The following is a 9,852-nucleotide window of genomic DNA, read 5'->3' as shown; positions in this document are numbered from 1 at the left end:
CTCGGTGGTTCCTTTCTGGGTGGGAGTGGAGGTGAACGAGTCTGTCTCTCTCTGCTCAATGACTTCTTCTTTTTGGGGTGGGAAGTGATGCTCTCCTGAGTCCTCGTCACGGACTTCAAGTTTGATGCTGGTGGAGCAACACATTACGTGAGAGGGGGAAGAGAGGAGAGTACCAAAAAAAAAAAAAAAAAAAAAAAAAAAAAAAAAAAGGAGAAAAAAAAGGAAATGACATTGCCACATTCAATCAGTCAATCGTTTACCATTTTTGGTGTCAAGATCTGTTCCTCCTCCAGGAGCTATAACATATTTTTTGTCTATACCCAGATGACGTCATCACTGCTTATCTCATTTTTGTGACTTGCATCCCGCTCATTAATCTTTACTTCAGCTCACACTGAAGTGTGACTACAATGACCTCTAGATGGCAGCGAATAACCAAAAATCAACCAGCACGTTTTACATAAAGAAAAAAAAAATGCTTCAAACAAAAAGGTAATACACAATTGTGTTTGTCAATATAAACTACCGTTCAAAAGTTTGGGGTCACTTAGAAATTTCCTCCTTTTTGACAGAAAAGCTAAGTATTTTTCAATGGAAATACAGGGGTGAAAGTGGGCCAGAACGGTCAGGAACGCAGTTCCGGTATAAGATTCAGGGTCAGAACGCAGTTCCGGTACACGGTGCTTTGATTCCAAAAAAATGACGGCAACTGTCAAAATGTTATGTAAAAAAAAAAACAACAACAAAAAAAACGCTAGGCTGCCACACATGCAATTCATCTCCAAGAAGAAAACAATCTACAACATCAGATTAACATACACAAGTGTTAACAACAAGATAATAAAGTGCTTGCGTAGCGTAATCTGTTTCCACCAATATTTATTATTTATTTTATTCCACGGACAGCATGGAGGTTTCCCCAGTTGCTGCAGTGATCTGAGTCTGACGAGATGAGTCACGTCAATGTGCGAATGCACGCAGCCCAGGCAAAACGCCTGGACTCATTTATCCGTTCAATTGGCTGACATACTGACATGTGATCAGCAGAGATAGTTAGCTCTGATTGGTTCAAATGAGCATGTTTTCTGGAACAGCAAAAAAAAAAAAAAAAAAAAAATGCAATGCAACATAAATGTTTCAAATCTTTAAGAGCAACGAAAGAGTTGAGGAGGCTTATTTATCATATTTATTTTTATTTGCTCTGATGGTGAGGTTCAGAACATCGTAGCTGTCAATGTGCACTTTGGACTTTTATTTGTTCATTAATGTTAGGCAACTTATTCATTTCCTTATGATTTAAAAAGTCCATGTTTGCGCGATCTTCAAAATATATTCTATTTCACTCTGCATAATATAAGTTATTTGTACTTATTTTTCTGAATGTATGTTACTTATATCTTTATTATTATTAAAAAAAAAAAAAAAAAAAAATGTTTACATTGACTTCAATTTCAATATACATCATATGTTAAGAAGTTAAAATTAAGATTTGGCATTTAGTATGTGACGAAATGAGGGAAAATAAAAATTAGGAGATGGAGGTTGGGGTTATTGCTGTTTTTGTTAACTTTTATTTAACAAATCATTGAAAAAACACAATTCTGAGTGAAAATCAGTTTTTGTATGTGTTATTGAAATAACTGTGCTAAAACACTTTTCTTTGCATTTCAGTAGTTTAAGAGGTTTGGACAGACATTGGACAGAGGAAGATTGGAGAAACGTGTTATGGACAGACGAATCATCGTTTGAGGTGTTTGGACTTTGGATCAAAGAGAAGAACATTTGTGTGGTGCAGAACAACTGACAAGATGCTGGAAGAGTGCCTGATGTCATCTGTCAACCATGTTGAAGGTAATGTGATTATCTGGGGTTGCTTTGGTGCTAGTAAAGTGGGAGATTTGAACAAGGTTAACGGGATTTTAAATAAAGAAGGCTATCGCTACATTTTGCAATGCCATGCCATACCCTGTGGACAAAGCTTGATTAGAGTCAATTTCATCCTACAACGTGACAATGACCCAAAGCACACCTCCAAATTATGTAAGAACTAATAAGGAAAGAAGCAGGCAGCTGGTACTCTATCTGTAATGGAGTGGCCAGCACAGTCAACAGATCTCAAACCCACTGAGCTGTTGTGGGAGCAGCTTGACCGTATGGTACGCAAGAAGTGCCCATTAAGCCAATCCAACTTGTGGGAAGTGCGTGGAGTGAAGTTTCTCCAGATTACTTTAACAAATTAACAGCTAGTATGTCATTGGTCTGCATAGCTGTAATTGTTGCAAAGGAAGCATTCTTTGATAAAAGCAAAGTTTGAAGGAGAAAATTATTATTTTAAATAAAAATCCTTATTTTTAACCTTGTCAATGTCTTGACTATATTTCCTATTCATTTTGCCACTCATTTGAAAAATAAAAGTGTGACTTTTGAAGGAAAGCACAAAATTGTCTGGGTGACCCCAAACTTTTGAACGGGAGTGTACTTTGCTGGCATAGATAGTTGAACAGAGCTGTGTTAGTCGTAGCCAATTTTTCCATTTTCGGACCATCTGGCTGATCACCTCTGACGTCACACTGCACTAAAGGGTTGATTCCAAGAATACTCAAGTGGTGCTCGTTATAAATAGAGCCATTAATCTGGAACACTGCTCGGAGAGAGACTGAAAAGTGTTGCTAACACTCGGGTGACACATAAAAATGGACTCGCCTTGTGTTTTCAGCACTGGACAGCTCCACACCCACGAGGTGAAACATAAGTAGTAATTCTTTTTAAGCCCTTGACGTTTATCTTTTCTTCGGGAAAATACATACGGCAGGATGTGCACATTGCAGAAATTTTAAATCCTGAATATTTTTCATCTTGCTGAAATATTTTGGCAAGTTGTTCATTCATCATCTACAAGGCACACACACACACACAGTGGTGCCTTGGGATACAGTCCGTGTGACTTGATTTATGGTATTTTTATAATATATATACATTTTTTTTTCGAGCCATGATCGAGTGGATTTTATTTAGTTTATTTTTTATGCTTCGATTTGAGAGAAATCTTTGTAGATTTAGCATCACTGTAGCTCAACTCAATTTACAAGAAGGCGCAGTTTGGCAGCTGGTTAACATTTATTGAAAAAAAAAAAAAAAGACTTCAGACCTACAGACTAGGCTACAGACTCATCAATGCTGTGGATTTGTGAAAAATATTATTATCATTATTCTAACCCTCTAGTTTTATTTGTTTTTTTGGATGCCATCAGTGATATTTCTGATGTTTTTGGAATTGTTGATGATTTAGGCCTATAAAAATCATACAACAAATCATATTATTGTTGCTGTTTATCTATGTATTTACTTATTGTTATTTGATAAACGTCATGTGTACTGTACATATTTAAACTGTATTGTTTAACATGAATGTGCTATAAGCGTATGTTTGCATAGGGACGGTAGGGGCATAACCCTAACACATTTTCAGGATGCTCAAATTATCCCCACTAACTTTTAAGCCACCTTATTTGCATTATATAATGACTTCAGTTATATGGGTAATTTAGATTGTTTTCCCATATGTTGTAAGGATAGAATACACCCTACCATTATTGAGTGAATTATTTTCATTATGTTCATAATGTACTTACAGTGGGGAGAACAAGTATTTGATACACTGCTGATTTTGCTGGTTTTCCCACTTGCAAGCCATGTAGAGGTCTGTAATTTGTATCATAAGTTCTCTTCAACTGTGAGGGACGGAATCTAATACAAAAATCCAGAAAATCCCATTGTATAATTTTTAAATAATAAATTTGTATTTAACTGCATGAAATAAGTATTTGATACATTACCAACTAGTAAATATTTCGGTTCTTAGTTCTTTTTTAAGAACCCCTCCTGTTCTCCACTCATTACCGGAAGTAACTGCACCTGTTTGAACTTGTTACCTGTATAAAAGACACCTCTTCACATGCTCAAACAAACAAACTCCAACCTCTCCACAATGGCCAAGACCTAAGAGCTGTGTAAGGACATCAGGGATAAAATAATAGACCTGCACAAGGCTGGGATGGGCTACAGGAAAATAAGCAAGCAGCTTGGTGAGAAGGTAGCAACTGTTGGAGCGATTATTAGAAAATGGAAGAAGTTCAAGTTGACGGTCAATCTGCCTCGTTCTGTGGCTCCATGCAAGATCTCACCTCGTGGGGCATTACTGATCATGAGGAAGGTGAGGGATCAGCCCAGAACTACACGGGAGGACCTGGTCAATGACCTGAAGAGAGCTGGAACCACAGTCTCGAAGAAAACCATCGGAAACAGATTACGCCGTCATAGATTAAAATCCTACAGCGCATGCAAGGTCCCGCTGCTGAAGCCAGTGCATGTCCAGACAAGTCTGAAGTTTGCCACTGACCATCTGGATGATCCACAGGAGCAATGGGAGAAGGTCATGTGGTCGGATGAGACCAAAATTGAACTTTTTGGTCTAAACTCAGCTCGTCGTGTTTGGAGGAAAAAGAAGGATGAGTACAACCCCAAGAACACCATCCCAACCGTGAAACATGGAGGAGGAAACATCATTTTCTGGGGCTGCTTCTCTGCCAAGGGTACAGGACGACTGCACCGTATTGAGGGGAGGACGGCTGGGTCAGATCTTGGCTGACAACCTCCTTCCTTCAGTGAGAGCCCTGAAGATGGGTCGTGGCTGGGTCTTCCAGCATGACAATGACTCAAAGCACACAGCCAAGGCAACTAAAGAGTGGCTCCGTAAGAAGCATCTTAAGGTCCTGGAGTGGCCTAGCCAGTCACCAGATCTGAACCCGATAGAAAATCTATGGAGGGAGCTGAAAGTCTGTGTTGCCCGGCAGCAGCCCTGAAACCTGAAGGCTCTGGAGAAGATCTGCATGGAGGAGTGGGCCAAAATCCCTGCTGCAGTGTGTGCAAACCTTGTCAAGGACTACTAGAAATGTTTGGTATCTGTAATAGCAAACAAAGGTTTCTGTACCAAATATTAAGTTAGATTTTTGTGATGTATCAAATACTTATTTCATGCAATTAAATGCAAATGTATTATTTAAAAATCATACAACGTGATTTTCTGTTTTTTTGTATTAGATTCCGTCCCTCACCATTGAAGAGAACTTATGATACAAATTACAGACCTCTACATGCTTTGCAAGTGGGAAAACCAGCAAAATCGGCAGTGTATCATATACTTGTTCTACCCACTGTATATGTACCTCTTTTCACTTATTAAATGTGCCGGTGCATTTTTTTCCTCCTAAACGCACATTTGATTGACTGATGACTTGACCCCCCGCCACCTCCTCCCACCAGAGAGACACATACTCAAACAACCCCGCTGACAGAATTCAACATGCCGCCTCCTCCACCCTTTCGAAGAGGAGGGATATTACAAGTTGTTTTTGGCTGGCACAAGCCACTGTAAGTAACATAAAAAGACGTCAATGTTGTGGAGGTGGGGGAAACACCACTAATTTAGCTACTAAAAGTCTGAACTGCATCAGAGTTAGCATAAACTTGCAAAACTACTGCAGTCAGGCCAGCCTCCACAAGGAACGATGAAGTTGAGCAAGCCGTCTGGCTCATTGGTTGCATTATGTGTACTACCGTAATTCTTTGCGGTGGCTTCAGAGTGCAAGTCACAAGAAGTCCACTTCAGAGGGACACTGACATGAACATGAACTGACATGAAAAAAAAAAATCTGTGAAATGAAATCACACATCAGAATTACATGAGAGTACTTTGGTTTGAGTATTGGTAGTATGCCTCAGATGTAGATGGGTGCTTGGATAGCTCAGAATTTTTTCATTAATTTTTTCCCCAAATCACTTAAAATATTTTAGTAAGTCTAGGGGTGCTCCAGTGTCTCCCAGAATTGGGCCCATTTTTTGGATAGCTCTCTGTTTTTTAATAATGGGACTTCAAAATGTTTCCTCAACAGTTTTTGAAAACAAAGGTTTAAATCGAATGTTGCATCACCTGAACCAATACACATAAAGTAAGAAAGAAAGTATAATTCAATGGAGATTTATTTTGCATCGATCATTTACCCTATTAATTAATTAGGTATATATTTGTGAAAAATGTAGACCCGACCCCCGATCACCTAATCTGTTTGGTTTTATTAATGTCCAGTCCCCAGCAAAAAGTGTACATGCAGGTTATGCTGTTATATCATCCCTACCAATGTTGAGGCCAAACATACGTTGGTACTATGTACAGTATGTATCTAGTATTACTGGTGAAGCACTATGTTTCATTAGTGGGCGTTTTCATATTACTATTTTTGCTCATCAATGCCCTAGTTTGCATTTACGTACATGCTACTACCATTAGGACAACTTAGTGAAGGACTGGTAAAACGTGAATGTACATTTATCACGTTGCGAGCTTTACTTTTAACATGTAGTTGTAAAACAGTGCATAGTTTTGTTCATCTAGTAGCATGCAATTGTCCATCAGTATGCCAAAGTTGACCTTTTTAGTGAGTCCTGAAGTACCAAAAAACTGTAAATGTTGTCCGTATGGTGTTAGATAAAATTAAAAGAAATAGGAAAGAAAGCACATGGTAAAGGCCAATTTCCTTCATTCGAGCGGTGCAAAAACTGTCCACAAGATGGCGCAAAACCCAAATGAGGCAGACCGTGACTAGGCCTTTGCCATGAATATTGTCAGTCTGTGTCATCGGTCTTCATAATAAACACACAAAATTATGTACCTACCTCACAATGTCATTCATGTCGTCAACATCCTTAGGATGTCATTTAGTATCTCACAGCCGTCTAAGAGTTTTAGAATTTTTTGACAACATGCAGAGGTTTTATTTTTATATGCCAACGCAATTGACAACAAATAAAGCAACCAAGATGTATCACAGGTGTTCACTTTCAGCTTTGGTTGAAGAGTCTCCAAAATGCATTTTATCAAACGACAGAGCAAAACTATGAAGTGTAGATCTTAACGTTTACTATTACTACTAACATTATTTACATTTTTCATTTATTTTTGTGTCTGGTGACCATATTTTGATTTTTTAAAAAAAGAGGGACACTCAGCCCGGCCTCGAGAGACTTGAATTTTACTCAAAGTTCACTCAAAGGTTCCTATATCACTTTAATATATTTAAAGTGTGCCTCCTCCGTCCGGATAGAAAAATTCAGTTTCATAAAAAGAAGAAGAAGACCGTCCGGATAGAAAAATTCAGTTTCATAAAAAGAAGAAGAAGAAAAAAAATTGCCATATAATATATAACCAAAGAACAATTCAAATTCTCAGAGGTTACTTAACAGGCTTTATTCTTCTTTAAAAAAATAATTAAACAATAAAAATGCAAAAACAAAAACAAACAAAAACAAAATTAAATAATAATTTTTAAAAAATAATGTAATGCAGACCCTTGGAAATGTAGTCCAGTCAATACACACACACACACACACACACACACACACACACACACACACACACACACACACACACACACACACACACACACACACACACACAGTAGGCTATGTGCGAAATAAACATTTTTATAAATTACTATCACGACAATTGTTGACAAATTGTTATTCCCACACAATGTTCTAGATTGCACGCGAACAATAACCGAAATAAACTGACAAGCTTTTCAACCAGGCGGCATGGTGGCTGAGTGGTTTGCACGTCTGCCTCACAGTTCTGAGATCAAGGGTTCAATCCCGGGCTTTGGCCTTCCTGTGTGGAGTTTGCATGTTCTCCGCGTACCTGCGTGGGTTTTCTCCGGGAACTCCGGTTTCCTCCCACATCCCCAAAACATGCATGGTAGGCTGATTGAACACTCTAAATCAGGGGTCCCCAACCTTTTTTGCACCACGGACTGGTGTTATTTGGGTCTTTTTTTCACGGACCGGTGTTCTGACAAATTTTGCAACCCATCAAAAATTGCAACGATGCAGTTCTGCGCATGCGCGTAACGTTAAACATAGCCACAAAATGCGCAAATGCAGCGATTCCAAAGTAAACACTACAAACTTTCTTAAGAGAAAGGAATGTTAACTTACGTTTGATCATGGAAGGACTTGTAGAAAAGTTCTCAGATTCATCCTGCCATGTAAGCTGCACACCGCGCTCACCATTAACGACTTCGCCTTGTCGTTAAACATTAATTAAGAAGCCCGCTTCACAAAGATACGATGTTGGAAATTGTAGCAAGGTTTTCAATGCTCTTGTCGCGATGTCAGGATATTCCAGAATGACTTTAATCCAGAACCTCGGTAGAGTTGTTGTCTCAAATGTACGTTTAACAAGGTCGCCGTCATTTGCGATCCCTCTGTTTATTCACAAACGGGTCACGAATCCACTCCTTTGCAGTTCGTGGGTCTTCGAGGTTGTAGGCTCGTCAGGTGCCCTTTTCGCCCTAAAAATATCCTTTTCGTCGTAAAAATATCTCCAAAGACGTCTGTTTTCCAGTTATCTTCGCTCGTGTGGGGGCTAATTATTTCCAGGAACAAATGTGCTGCGCCCGCGGCTTAGTAATACGTTATTATCGAGGACAAGCGCACATAGATATATTATATACACAAACAAGATGTACGGCTAGCAGTCCATTCAATGGACTTCTATGACAACATTGTAATCTATCCCGTAGTATTATATCTAGAGTAGACAGAGATATTGGTGTGTTAAGCAGGGGCAAAGGGTTAATTCGGCCAGAATGCTGTTGTTATGAAATTATTATTTCTGTGCGGCCCGGTAGCAAATGCGCCACGGACCGGTACCGGTCCGCGGCCCGGCAGATGGGGACCCCTGCTCTAAATTGTCCATAGGTATGAGTGTGTGCGTGAATGGTTGTATATCACCTTGTTCCATGTGATTGGCTGGCAACCAGTTCAGGGTGTCCCCTGCCTACTGCCCGTAGTTAGCTGGGATAGGCTCCAGCACCTCCGTGACCCTCGTGAGGAAAAGCGGCATGGAAAATGAATGAATGAATGAACTTTTCAACCAGCATGTTTCCAAACAGAGTTCAAAACTACATTTCCCATAATGCCTAGTCCCATAATGCTTAGCTCACTGATAGCTACCCTATTAACGACCACCAGAAGCCGAGGAAAAATCAAGCATACAAGCTATAAAAGTTTACAATCATCGGCAGTGCAACGATGCGACACCAAACGGGATTTTACAGATCACGCCAGTACAAAGCTCCGACAAGTCAACAGTTGCCAAAAAGCAAGTTTAGCAAGTGTACCTGTAGCCTGTGAGGTCCTGTCGTGACACAGGTATGTTTGTGCATGAGTTGATGCCATGATAAAGCCAGTCTGTGACTGCACACGCATGCGCAAATTTATATCCAAAGTAGAATAAAGGTATTTTCAACTTGATTACACTTTTGGGTACACAAGCATTTGATTATATACATATTGATCGTAGGCAGCACAGTACCGTAGTAGTATTCTGTGCAAAGTGTCTGTCAATTTCAACACACGCTAATTGAAAAATAATAAAAACCGGACATTTTCATGAATTTATAAAACCCGGCCGGACGCCACAGACAGGACGTGAAAAGTGGACATGTCCAGGCAAAATAGGATGTTTGGTCACTCTATTTTTGTGTCACTCTCGCTTTCTCTTGCGGTCTCAAAAATGTAGTACAACACATGGGTGCCCTCTGATGGCATATGAAAGAATGCTTCCTTAAACACAATTCCGTTTTATTTAACATTTAAAGCAACACCAGGTAACTTTTGAACCTTTGTAAGATATCTTCATAATGATAATATGATGATAATATGTCGGCTGACAACTAGTTGAATGACACCTCTTTTATATCTTGAGGGGGTCTGTATCACTTTCACTGACACTAA

General features: G+C 39.4%; 1 protein-coding gene across 1 annotated transcript in view; it reads right to left on the bottom strand.

Annotated features, from left to right (window-relative positions):
* Window positions 1-7: 7 nt before the first annotated feature.
* The window catches only part of myo3b (myosin IIIB), a 266,663-nt gene continuing 256,818 nt past the window's right edge, over window positions 8-9,852 (bottom strand). Inside the window, exon 37 of the mRNA XM_057851974.1 lies at window positions 8-127. The gene's annotated coding sequence lies outside the window, so the exon portion shown is untranslated. The remainder of the gene's footprint in view (window positions 128-9,852) is intronic.

This window comes from Corythoichthys intestinalis, chromosome 12 (genome assembly GCF_030265065.1).
Source record: "Corythoichthys intestinalis isolate RoL2023-P3 chromosome 12, ASM3026506v1, whole genome shotgun sequence".
Taxonomy (NCBI): domain Eukaryota; kingdom Metazoa; phylum Chordata; class Actinopteri; order Syngnathiformes; family Syngnathidae; genus Corythoichthys; species Corythoichthys intestinalis.
The sequence above is the reverse complement of the archived record's forward strand: the minus strand, read 5'-3'. Positions and strand labels throughout refer to the sequence as shown.